Source organism: Strix aluco, chromosome Z (assembly GCF_031877795.1).
Source record: "Strix aluco isolate bStrAlu1 chromosome Z, bStrAlu1.hap1, whole genome shotgun sequence".
Classification (NCBI taxonomy): domain Eukaryota; kingdom Metazoa; phylum Chordata; class Aves; order Strigiformes; family Strigidae; genus Strix; species Strix aluco.
The window spans coordinates 50623884-50636439 of record NC_133971.1 but is presented as its reverse complement, the minus strand read 5'-3'; the positions used below and the strand labels follow the sequence as shown (position 1 = coordinate 50636439).

General features: G+C 55.7%; 1 pseudogene; it reads left to right on the top strand.

Moving 5' to 3' along the window:
* The first annotated feature begins 3261 nt into the window (after window positions 1-3261).
* The window catches only part of LOC141918806 (uncharacterized), a 33972-nt pseudogene continuing 24677 nt past the window's right edge, over window positions 3262-12556 (top strand).

Here is a 12556-nt window from a genome sequence, read left to right as displayed (position 1 = left end):
ACTTGTTCTCAGATGGATAAATAAATGGAGGGGTATTTTTGTAACAATTTGGAAAGTGACTTTTCCTTTCACAAAGGAATGAGCTAACAGAGTCTGTAATGTAGTTACTGCTTAAAATATGTTTGGATTTTATACTCATAAACTAGATTTTGTTTATTGTCTAATCTAATTCAGAATGCTGATTACTGAATAGTAATTTGTACACCTTTGAGATTGTTGAGGTGATGACTGCAAAGTTTGTTTAAAAGAAGACAAGGTAAGAGAAGGATTATAACAGCTCAAAGGGAATAAATTGCCTTACTGCAGTGTGCTTATGCATGTTGTATTGCACCTGGGTTTTAAATCAGCCCTGTGCTCTTGCTGCTGAATTGTGCAACACTACTCTACTCATATGTAATGGTTTAGGCCCTGCCGGGGTCTGAGACCACGCGGCCGCTGCCCCTCCCCCACAAAGGGAGTGAAATACAAAGCCCCGAAACTGAGATAAGGAAAGGTTTAATACAACAGAGCAACAGCAACACAGCAAACAACAACAATAACAATAAGAATAACAGTAATAACCATGAACAGAGCAAAATATCTACCAATACAGCAGTGAGAGAAAACCAGGCGGTGCGAACCCCACGCGACCACCGATTCTTCCCGCGCTCTGGCGCCTGGAGGTGAGGTCAGCATGGCATATGAATAACCCTGCTAGAGCTTCCCCCCCACTGCTGGGGAAACTTAACCCTATCCTGGCTAAACCAGGACATCATAGCAGAGCTGGCAGCTGAGAAGCAAAAAGGATGATTGCAGTCTCATGGCTGTGTTAATCAGGAGTGTGGGATTGTGCTGGGATACAGCTGGTCTGTGAAGTATCACCTGCGTTGCTCCTGCACACAAGATTCATGTCAGTGGGTATGTCAATACAAGAGTGACCACAGTTTAGGTTTGGTTCAATCTGGTTTGGTGCCTTGCAAAACACTTTTCAAGGACTATTGGGGTACCATCTATCCAGATGGGCCTCTTATATAATGTTTGAAAATACTTCATCCCAGAAGAAGACCAATACTTCTGGTGTCAAGAACCCAAAGTCATATTAGGATTTCTGAAAACGGTGCAGAGGGGCCAATGTAATGTTAGACAGATTTGGGACTGAGGGATGAAATCCATAACAGCCAGGAGTGGAGTTAGACCTATATTAATCGATACAAGCATCTACTGATTAAGCGAGGATTTCTCATTGTTTAGAGTTAACACCCATGTGGCATTGGCATGAGCATTTCCAGTTTGAATCCCCTTCTTAGACTCAGAGAACTAAATCTCCTTTGGAAGAGGAGTCATCTCCCTTTGTCACAGGAGTGACTCGCTCTCTCTGTCAAAGCTGGGCAGGGATGGTGCCATTGACTCTCTGTGCCAACCCAGTGGTTAGAAATCCCAGGACCTGAGGCTGAATACATTTAAATGCACATCTTCGCCCAGCAAGGAGGATTCATCAATTGCCTGCACAGGCACCAGGTTGGGCCAAAGACATGTTTCATCCCTCCTGTACCACAGGGCTACCAAAAAAGAAAAATTAAAGGTCAAAAAATAGTTTCCAAACAAAACCAGTGTAACTCTGGAACCTCATGGCTAGTGCTCCCTCTCTGGGGATGGCAATGCCAGACTCTGTTATCAAGACTGAATTAAATAGTCTTTGAATAAAACATGTGACAACATCAGGAACATAGACTAAACCCTCATGTGAGTGACTGTATCACTGGGCTACAAAATCAGGCTGCTTTTTCCCTCTATCTCTCCCTGCCGTCATGAATCTTTCATTACAGAGCATAGTAGCCCAGCATCTATGTATGTCTCTGCTTAAACCTGCACACTGTATAGGCATGATTCGGTACAGATACTAATAGTGAAGAAAGTACTGATCCCTCAAGAAAATGCTGTTGTTTTCTCTGCTCTACAATAATCCTTCATACAGGGCCCCAGCATGTGCCCAGACTTTCTTGTGTTATATTTATTTCCTTTTCACATTTCAGATAGAATAAGGGGAAAGATTCACCCTTTCCAAGTATTTTTCCCATCTTTGTTCAGATTTGGTATTTCAATAATTAGTTTTAAATGTCATTTTCAATTAATCTATTTCTCACAAGCATCAGTCTTTCTACATGTGTTTTATTTGAGTGCTTCATACTGACATAATATCCAGATAACTCGTCTAACCTTGTGTCAGTCTGGCAGAGGTGGACTGCACTCAACAGTTGGTGTATTTTAATAGTTCATTTTGTTGCATGCATTTCTTATGAAAAGAAATTACAGGATGTTAAGCACTGACAATTAATGTTTAAAAGACTGTGATAGTCTATTTGAATTAATTTGTTCCATACTGTATTGGTCTATTGAACTGTCCAACCCAGGAAACAACTCTTCGCTGTATGTTCAGTCTTTGTTTCCATATTGATGGGTTTTCCACTGTCTCATTCCTTTGTAATCTTAATCAAGAGCAACCTGATTATTTATTTATTTTATAATGCCACATGAAACATCAGTCTCTTGTTGTTGACTTCGTGGTACTGCAGAGAAATCTCCTGTTTCTAAAACTTAACTCTATTAGTGCTGGTCAACACTTGTGTTTTCCAACAAGATTTTTTGTGTAGAAAAATTACATGCATACACAGACATACACATATATATTTTAATAAAAACAAACAAAAAATGCTCAGTGCTCATTTATTCCAAAATATGGGCTGAAAAATGTAAATAATCTACACACACACTCTGAAGACCTCAAAATCTAGAAGTAATTATCCAAAACAAATACCACTCCCAGCTTACATTCTAAATATATATGCATTATCATTTTCTGAGTATAGCAGTATATTTCTCCTGTAATACATTCTTCAGTGTTGGTCAATGGATTTCTGCATGGCAATAGTTTCTAAATAAACTAGAATTTTAAATTATTTTTAACACAACTATGCTATAAACAAATCTTAGATGGTATACTTCGCAGTATTAAAAAATATCTGTATGATCTTAAAAATTATGAGCAATAATCCATGAGTAAGAATGTTCATTAAATACTCCTTTCATTATTGTCTTTTGACTCCCTGTTTTCCTCCTGCCCTTTTCAAATACTGTGTTAAGAAACCTGAAAACATTAGAATTCCCCAAGCTACAATAAAGAGACTGAACTTGATACCGTAAAGGCCGGTCGGAGAAGAACTCTCTAAAACTCAAAAGTCAGGGTGTTAGAGAGCAGGCATTTTTTATTACGGCGCCGGGTGCATGGGGGATCTCTCCACCAAATGTGCGCACACAGGCCAACAAATTCACGACTTAAATGCAGGTAGCTTATACATATTCATGAGGTCTTACAATACAAACATACATATTCACAACAAAATGTAATTAGTCCTAAAGTCCTTGTGTCAACAGTTCTTTCCGCCTTATCTTGAAACGTGATGTTATCCTTGAAATAGTAGTCATCCGTTAAGACATAAATGTATCAATATGGTCGTGCTTTCTTCCATCTTATCGGAAACATGATGCGATGTGTATCCTTGAGTGGAGCCATCCCTCCTAGTTCCCGTGTTTGATGTGTGATGCACATCCTCTTGGTAATTGGTCCCCAAGTTTGATATGTGGTGCGAAACCTTGAATGGGGAGTCATCCTCTTGAATTTACAGTTCACAGACGTCCTTCATCTCCGGGGGTACACACAGATGTCCTCCATCTCCAGGGGTACAGATGTCCACTATCTTTGGGTACACACAGATGTTCTTCATCTCCGTGTGTCAGAGGCCCCAGTCTCACTTCACTGAGTCATAAAATGCCCGTATATTTCTTGTCACCCTAATGCTACACCCTACCACATCCTCTGTCCTTGGGGCCCCTATCTTTATTTATGTATGCTTGTGTTCTTTGTTTTCACAGTTCTGAAATGCCTTGCTCTTACAGCTCAGAATGGATTTTTAGTTTAAATGAGCAGCTTAAGTTTAATATGGTTAACTATTCTATAGTTATATTTACTTTTCTTTATATTCCTATATCAAACTTCTATTTGGAAAAAGGTGAATGTAGGTGTTTACAATAAGGAGTCTAAAGCATTTTAAAAGGGATGTAAACTCTCACCAACTTGCAAGCAAACTTCTGCCTAACAAGTAGAAGGAGGAACATTTCCCCATGGTCAGCTTGTTTCCATAGCTTTTACTATGTTTTCCTCACAAGCATCTGGGATTGGCATCATGATAATGCCAGAGCACTTTACAGGAACCATCTACCAAGGCGTATGCTACAGATCTCATAATATGAAACTATATTATCACTGCAAAACAGGTAGTTTTCTATGTATTTTTCTTCTTATTATTATTAATAACAATAATTTGCACCTTAGTGTGTCCTTTGAATTCTTATACATCTGATGAGACTCAAACCTGGAAACTTCTGAAAGACAGATCACCTCTAATTTGTGAGAGCTCTGGAACCACTCCTGTCTTTCCCTAATAATAAAGACCATACAACTGAAAAAGATACCTTAGGAAGGAATTCACTTGTTTCTGTTGCCATTTCCTATAACCAGTTCATTGTACTCTAATCCCTTTTGCCACGAACACTAAAAGGATAGGCTGGTCCTCTGGCAGTTCTCTCTGCTCTGTCAGATTGCAGCCCGTGCACAGCTTTGGCACACAGCAGAATAGCATGTGGCCACACAAAGAAGCCTTCTGCTGCAAAAATACTCAGCTGTCACAAACTCCAAGTGGGAACTGGTCCTGTAGAGCAAGTGGACATTATCAAGCCATGCAGTGACTGGCTCTGAAAGTCAAATCCCCAAGATCTGTGGAAGGGACCATGGCATTAACAGGAGGTTGTGAGCACAAATAAATTAAGGACAGCTCTGCAGAAGCAACAAAGGTCCTGGCTGCAGCCCATTTGCATGGACGGGTGTCTGAATTATCCCGGAAGCAGCTGGGGTGGGATGGGATGGGATGGGATGGGATGGGATGGGATGGGATGGGATGGGATGGGATGGGATGGGATGGGATGGGATGGGATGGGATGGGATGGGATGGCAGCAGCACTAGTTGTAGCTTCAGCCTGGGGAGCCATTCAGCAATACAGTTCTGATTATACCATTTCAGAAGTACAGGCTGCAATTTTCATGCATTATTTTCCAATTCCTTTTCAAGAGGGCTGGGAGGCACCGGGGGCGGTCCCGGGGCGGGCAGCGCCGCCGAGGTTCGGACCCTGCAGCGCGGCACCGGAGGCCGGTCCCGGGGCGGGCAGCGCGGCACCGGGGGTTCCGTGCCGGGGCCGGCAGCGCCGTCCGGGTCCGGTCCCGGGGCGGGCAGCGAGGTACCGGCGGCCGGTCCCGGGGCGGTGTGGGAGATAGTGGGGGTCGGTCCTGGGGCGGGCTGGGAGGCACCGGTGGCGGTCCCGGGGAGGGCTGGGAGGCACCGGGGGCAGTCCCTGGGAGGGCAGCGCCGTCGGGATCCGGTCCAGGGGCGGGCAGCGAGGTACCGGGGTTCCGTGCCGGGGCCGGCAGCGCCGTCCGGGTCCGGTCCCGGGGCGGGCAGCGAGGTACCGGTGGCCGGTCCCGCGGTGGTCTGGGACATACCGGGGGTCGGTCGTGGGGCGGGCTGGGAGGCACCGGGGGCGGCCCGGGAAGGGCTGGGAGGCACCGGGGGCGGTCCCGGAGCTGGCAGCGCCGCCGAGCTTCGGACCCTGCAGCACCGCACCAGAGGCCGGTCCCGGGGCGGGCAGCGAGGTACCGGCGGCCGGTCCCCCGGCGGGCTGGGAGGCACGGGGGTCGGTCGTGGGGCGTGCTGGGAGGCACCGGGGGCGGTCCCGGGGAGTGCTGGGAGGCACCAGAGGCCGGTCCCGGGGCGGGCAGCGAGGTACCGGTGGCCGGTCCCGCGGCGGTCTGGGAGATACCGGGGGTCGGTCGTGGGGCGGGCTGGGAGGCACCGGGGGCGGTCCCGGGAAGGGCTGGGAGGCACCGGGGGCGGTCCCGGAGCTGGCAGCGCCGCCGAGGTTCGGAACCTGCAGCACCGCACCAGAGGCCGGTCCCGGGGCGGGCAGCGAGGCACCGGTGGCCGGTCCCGCGGCGGTCTGGGAGATACCGGGGGTCGGTCATGGGGCGGGCTGGGAGGCACCGGGGGCGGTCCCGGGAAGGGCTGGGAGGCACCGGGGGCAGTCCCTGGGAGGGCAGCGCCGTCGGGATCCGGTCCCGGGGCGGACAGCGAGGTACCGGGGTTCCGTGCCGGGGCCGGCAGCGCCGTCCGGGTGCGGTCCCGGGGCGGGCAGCGACGTACCGGTGGCCGTCCCGCGGCGGTGTGGGAGATAGCGGGGGTCGGTCGTGGGGCGGGCTGGGAGGCACCGGGGGCGGCCCGGGAAGGGCTGGGAGGCACCGGGGGCGGTCCCGGAGCTGGCAGCGCCGCCGAGCTTCGGACCCTGCAGCACCGCACCAGAGGCCGGTCCCGGGGCGGGCAGCGAGGTACCGGTGGCCGGTCCCGCGGCGGTGTGGGAGATAGCGGGAGTCGGTCGTGGGGCGTGCTGGGAGGCACCGGGGGCGGTCCCGGGGAGGGCTGGGAGGCACCGGGAGCGGTCCCGGGGAGGGCTGGGAGGCACCGGGGGCGGTCCCGGGAAGGGCTGGGAGGCACCGGGGGCGGTCCCGTAGCGAGCAGCGCCGCCGAGGTTCGGACCCTGCAGCGCGGAACCGGATGCCGGTCCAGGAGCGGGCACCGCGGCACCGGGGTTCCGTGCTGGGGCTGGCAGCGCCGTCCGGGTCCGGTCCCGGGGCGGGCAGCGAGGTACCGGCGGCCGGTCCCGGGGCGGTGTGGGAGATAGTGGGGGTCGGTCCTGGGGCGGGCTGGGAGGCACCGGTGGCGGTCCCGGGGAGGGCTGGGAGGCACCGGGGGCAGTCCCTGGGAGGGCAGCGCCGTCGGGATCCGGTCCAGGGGCGGGCAGCGAGGTACCGGGGTTCCGTGCCGGGGCCGGCAGCGCCGTCCGGGTCCGGTCCCGGGGCGGGCAGCGAGGTACCGGTGGCCGGTCCCGCGGTGGTCTGGGACATACCGGGGGTCGGTCGTGGGGCGGGCTGGGAGGCACCGGGGGCGGCCCGGGAAGGGCTGGGAGGCACCGGGGGCGGTCCCGGAGCTGGCAGCGCCGCCGAGCTTCGGACCCTGCAGCACCGCACCAGAGGCCGGTTCCGGGGCGGGCAGCGAGGCACCGGGGTTCTGTGCCGGGGCCGGCAGCGCCGTCCGGATCCGGTCCCGGGGCGGGCAGCGAGGTACCGGCGGCCGGTCCCGCGGCGGGCTGGGAGGCACGGGGGTCGGTCCTGGGGCGTGCTGGGAGGCACCGGGGGCGGTCCCGGAGCGGGCAGCGCCGCCGAGGTTTGGACCCTGCAGCGCGGCACCGGATGCCGGTCCCGGGGCGGGCAGCGAGGTACCAGTGGCCGGTCCCGCGGCGGTGTGGGAGATAGCGGGGCTCGGTCCTGGGGCGGGCTGGGAGGCACCGGGGGCGGTCCCGGGGAGGGCTGGGAGGCACCGGGGGCGGTCCCGGAGCTGGCAGCGCCGCCGAGCTTCGGACCCTGCAGCACCGCACCAGAGGCCGGTCCCGGGGCGGGCACCGCGGCACCGGGGTTCTGTGCCGGGGCCGGCAGCGCCATCCAGGTCCGGTCCCGGGGCGGGCAGCGAGGTACCGGCGGTCGGTCCCGCGGCGGTGTGGGAGATAGCGGGGGTCGGTCCTGGGGCGGGCAGCGAGGCACCGGGGGCGGTCCCGGGGAGGGCTGGGAGGCACAGGGGGCGGTCCCTGGGTGGGCAGCGCTGTCGGGATCCTGTCCCGGGGCGGGCACCGCGGCACTGGGGTTCTGTGCCGGGGCCGGCAGCGCCGTCCGGGTCCGTTCCCGGGGCGGGCAGCGAGGTACCGGTGGCCGGTCCCGCGGCGGTCTGGGAGATAGCGGGGGTCGGTCGTTGGGCGGGCTGGGAGGCACCGGGGGCGGTCCCGGGGACGGCTGGGAGGCACCGGGGGCGGTCCCGGAGCGGGCAGCGCTGTCGGGATCCTGTCCCGGGGCGGGCACCGCGGCACTGGGGTTCTGTGCCGGGGCCGGCAGCGCCGTCCGGGTCCGGTCCCGGGACGGGCAGCGAGGTACCGGCGGCCGGTCCCGCGGCGGTGTGGGAGATAGCGGGGGTCGGTCCTGGGGCGGGCTGGGAGGCACCGGGGGCGGTCCCGGGAAGGGCTGGGAGGCACCGGGGGCGGTCCCGGAGCGGGCAGCGCCGCCGAGGTTCGGAACCTGCAGCACCGCACCAGAGGCCGGTCCCGGGGCGGGCAGCGAGGCACCGGTGGCCGGTCCCGCGGCGGTCTGGGAGATACCGGGGGTCGGTCATGGGGCGGGCTGGGAGGCACCGGGGGCGGTCCCGGGAAGGGCTGGGAGGCACCGGGGGCAGTCCCTGGGAGGGCAGCGCTGTCGGGATCCTGTCCCGGGGCGGGCACCGCGGCACTGGGGTTCTGTGCCGGGGCCGGCAGCGCCGTCCGGGTCCGTTCCCGGGGCGGGCAGCGAGGTACCGGTGGCCGGTCCCGCGGCGGTCTGGGAGATAGCGGGGGTCGGTCCTGGGGCGGGCTGGGAGGCACCGGGGGCGGTCCCGGGGAGGGCTGGGAGGCACCGGGGGCGGTCTCGGGGCGGGCACCGCGGCACCGGGGTTCCGTGCCGGGGCCGGCAGCGCCGTCCGGATCCGGTCCCGGGGCGGGCAGCGAGGTACCGGTGGCCGTCCCGCGGCGGTCTGGGAGATAGCGGGGGTCGGTCGTTGGGCGGGCTGGGAGGCACCGGGGGCGGTCCCGGGGACGGCTGGGAGGCACCGGGGGCGGTCCCGGAGCGGGCAGCGCTGTCGGGATCCTGTCCCGGGGCGGGCACCGCGGCACTGGGGTTCTGTGCCGGGGCCGGCAGCGCCGTCCGGGTCCGGTCCCGGGACGGGCAGCGAGGTACCGGCGGCCGGTCCCGCGGCGGTGTGGGAGATAGCGGGGGTCGGTCCTGGGGCGGGCTGGGAGGCACCGGGGGCGGTCCCGGGAAGGGCTGGGAGGCACCGGGGGCGGTCCCGGAGCGGGCAGCCTCGCCGAGGTTTGGACCCTGCAGCGCGGCACCGGAGGCCGGTCCCGGGGCGGTGTGGGAGATAGCGGGGGTCGGTCCTGGGGCGGGCTGGGAGGCACCGGGGGCGGTCCCGGGGAGGGCAGCGCTGTCGGAATCCTGTCCCGGAGCAGGCACCGCGGCACTGGGGTTCTGTGCCGGGGCCGGCAGCGCCGTCCGGGTCCAGTCCCGGGGCGGGCAGAGACGTACCGGCGGCCGGTCCCGCGGCGGTCTGGGAGATACCGGGGGTCGGTCCTGGGGCGTGCTGGGAGGCACCGGGGGCGGTCCCGGGGAGGGCTGGGAGGCACCGGTGGCCGGTCCCGCAGCGGTCTGGGAGATAGCCGGGGTCGGTCCTGGGGCGGGCAGCGAGGCACCGGGGGCGGTCCCGGGGCGGTCAGCGCGGCACCGGGGTTCCGTGCCGGGGCCGGCAGCGCCGTCCGGGTCCGGTCCCGGGGCGGGCAGCGAGGTACCGGCGACCGGTCCCGCGGCGGTGTGGGAGATAGCGGGGGTCGGTTCTGGGGCGGGCTGGGAGGCACCGGGGGCGGTCCCGGGGAGGGCTGGGAGGCACCGGGGGCGGTCCCGGGGCGGGCAGCGCCGCCGAGGTTCGGACCCTGCAGCGCGGCACCGGAGGCCGGTCCCGGAGCGGGCACCGCGGCACCCGGGTTCCGTGCCGGGGCCGGCAGCGCCGTCCGGGTCCGGTCTCGGGGCGGGCAGCGAGGTACCGGCGGCCGGTCCCGCGGCGGTGTGGGAGATAGCGGGGGTAGGTCCTGGGGAGGGCTGGGAGGCACCGGGGGCGGTCCCTGGGCGGGCAGCACTGTCGGGATCCGGTCCCGGGGCGGGCAGCGAGGCAGTGGGGTTCCGTGCCGGGGCCGGCAGCGCCGTCCGGGTCCGGTCCCGGGGCGGGCAGCGAGGTACCGATGGCCGTCCCGCGGCGGTCTGGGAGATAGCGGGGTCGGTCCCGGGGAGGGCTGGGAGGCACCGGGGGTGGTCCCGGAGCGGGCAGCGCCGCGGCACTGTTGCAGTTTATCTTGATCTGATTTCTGATACTTCTGATTCGCCTTTAAAGAGCAGGTTCCCTCACTTCTAAGAATACGAATTTATTTACTGGATTTTTCTGTCTCATGTTGCAATCGTATTTTCTGATTGCTCCTAGTCAGGCTTTATTTCCTTGTAAAGCTTTTAAAAAGGCTTTGTTGGGACATACATTTCTTTTTTTGTGGGAGTGGGAACATGTCGTATTAAAAATCCACAGTTCCCATAAAATATCCAGCCTGACAAGACACTTGTTATATTTGGAAGAAATTCCCTGAGATCTGGGTGAATTTTTCTTCTGTAGTCATAACATGCTCTCACCTAGGAGCAAGTCTAGCTGCCCCATATACTACTGCTATCTTAATTTGGAATATTGCTCACCTGAGGTATATAGGTTGAGCACCAAAGAGAATTTGAAAGTCATCTTTATGTCCTTAGGAGCTTCAATGGGAAGGTGGAGGTTAAGCAGAATGAGTAGGAGTAAGTGCAGTGATATAACCCTAGCAGAGTTGGAAGACAAAAGTATTGGGGATCAGTGCTGCAGCCTTAATGGAAGCCATGGAAAACTTCTGTTGACAGTTAGATATGTTCAAAGGACAAGAGATCCAGGCCTTTAGAATGTGGGCTCATCTAAGCAGGTTAAGTACAACACTGAAAGGAGCAGACTGTAAGGGTGATAGAACTGCTCAAGAAACAGAATTTGTGGGATGGCATTCGTGTAATGCAACTAGAAACTCAAAGTATAGGAAATACAGAAATCTGTTGGTGCGTGAGGTGGCAGCCCTCTTGTAGGTTGTCAAGCTAGTGAAACTTGGTGTTCCTGCAATCCAAAGAAGGGTTAGACTCTAAAGTGCCTCCTTTGTACTCTAGCTGGAAACTGGTCTGAGCAGTGACTCTGAGCAGAGGATAGGCTGGGGGAGTACTGTGCTCAGGAGACCTATAGGGAAGTGCAACAGGTGTATTTTGGAAGTGCCAGTAGAGGATTAAAAAATACTGAAGACTTTATTCTTTGTTTTCTGAGTAGGTTTTAGTGGACACATCTGTTCTTGTCCAAGATCAGTTGTTTGGCCAGAAATCAGCCACACCATCACTACTCAGTCACACTAAAATGCCAATCTCAAGGAAAAGAGTTACTGCCCCGTGGGACAGGAGCTTAGAAGATGTGATCGAAGATGACAATGACAGGGAGGAACAGCATATGTCAAGAGAAGAAGCAGTGCAGAAATCTGTAGAAAATACGTTCTTATTGGGAAAAAAAGAGGGTATGGTATGTGCCAGGGCTATGTTAAGAATTAGCGTAGCATGGAGTCTTGAAGCAAGGTATTATTCTGGTTTTCCCAATCTCTCACCCTTTTTTTTTTTTTTTTTTTTTTTTTTTTTTTTTTTTTTTCCTGATCACCCTTATTCTATCTAAATCCAGCATTAAGAACTAAAAGTGGGATTACTCATCCTGTGGTGCCTGTTGTGGGAAAACTGTATAATGTGTCTGAATATAGACTAAGCAGTAAGAATTGCAGATTTGGCTTTCTCTCCTCCTCCTGTCAATGCACAGCAAATATTACCTGCTTTTAGCAATACAAGACTGTTCCTCTGTATTCTATGCACAAGAAAACGCTGAAAACTGTTCCTTAAGCAAATTTAGTCACTTCTAGGGAAGATGAGGAGGGAACAGAGGACTAGAAACTGTTTTATGGAGGTTTCATTAATATTGCCCCAAAAATGAGCATCTGGAAAACAAGATCCAGTTTCTGTGGAGCTTAAGCCTGTTTAAGACAACTTCAACAATTCTTGTAATAAAATGGATGTTCTTTACAAATGTCTGCTCTGTGCAAACTTAAAAATTGCTGTGTTAGTACCAAAGAGATATTTTGATCTACTCATAAATCTTCCTGTTTATGAATAAGCTAATAAAAGAACTGGAAGAGCTTTTTTCAGGTGCAAGAGTAAAGTGGTGTTGTAGTGTTTGAGGAATGAGAAAAATCTCACTTCTGGGAAACCACTTCTTTATGAAAAACTTAATAACAATGGTAATTCTAGATGCTGCTGAGTCTCATAGAAGAGTTGAGCAAACTTTTTGCTGAAAAGAAGAATAAGTTACTGCTGTAATTACAAATTCGTGAAGAGGTGACACAGGAATTTGCCCGATATTTTGCTGAGCAGGAAATATATTTCAAGTAAGTTAGCTTTAAGTGGTTTTTAAAGTTAATGATTAAAAAAAAAGAAATTAAATTCACTTATTTCTTAAATCTGTCTCTTGGCTATAAGAGACCACACTCTTCTGCTAGACTTACTGCCTCTGTTAATAGATCAGTTTCTGTTTGGACTATGAGTTCAGGAAAAATACTGTGTAGGAAAGGCTTTGATTCTGGGGGGGATGGAGGGGGGTGTGTGTGTAATCTGTCAGCAGTGTTCCTGCAGAGCTTTCCCTAACAG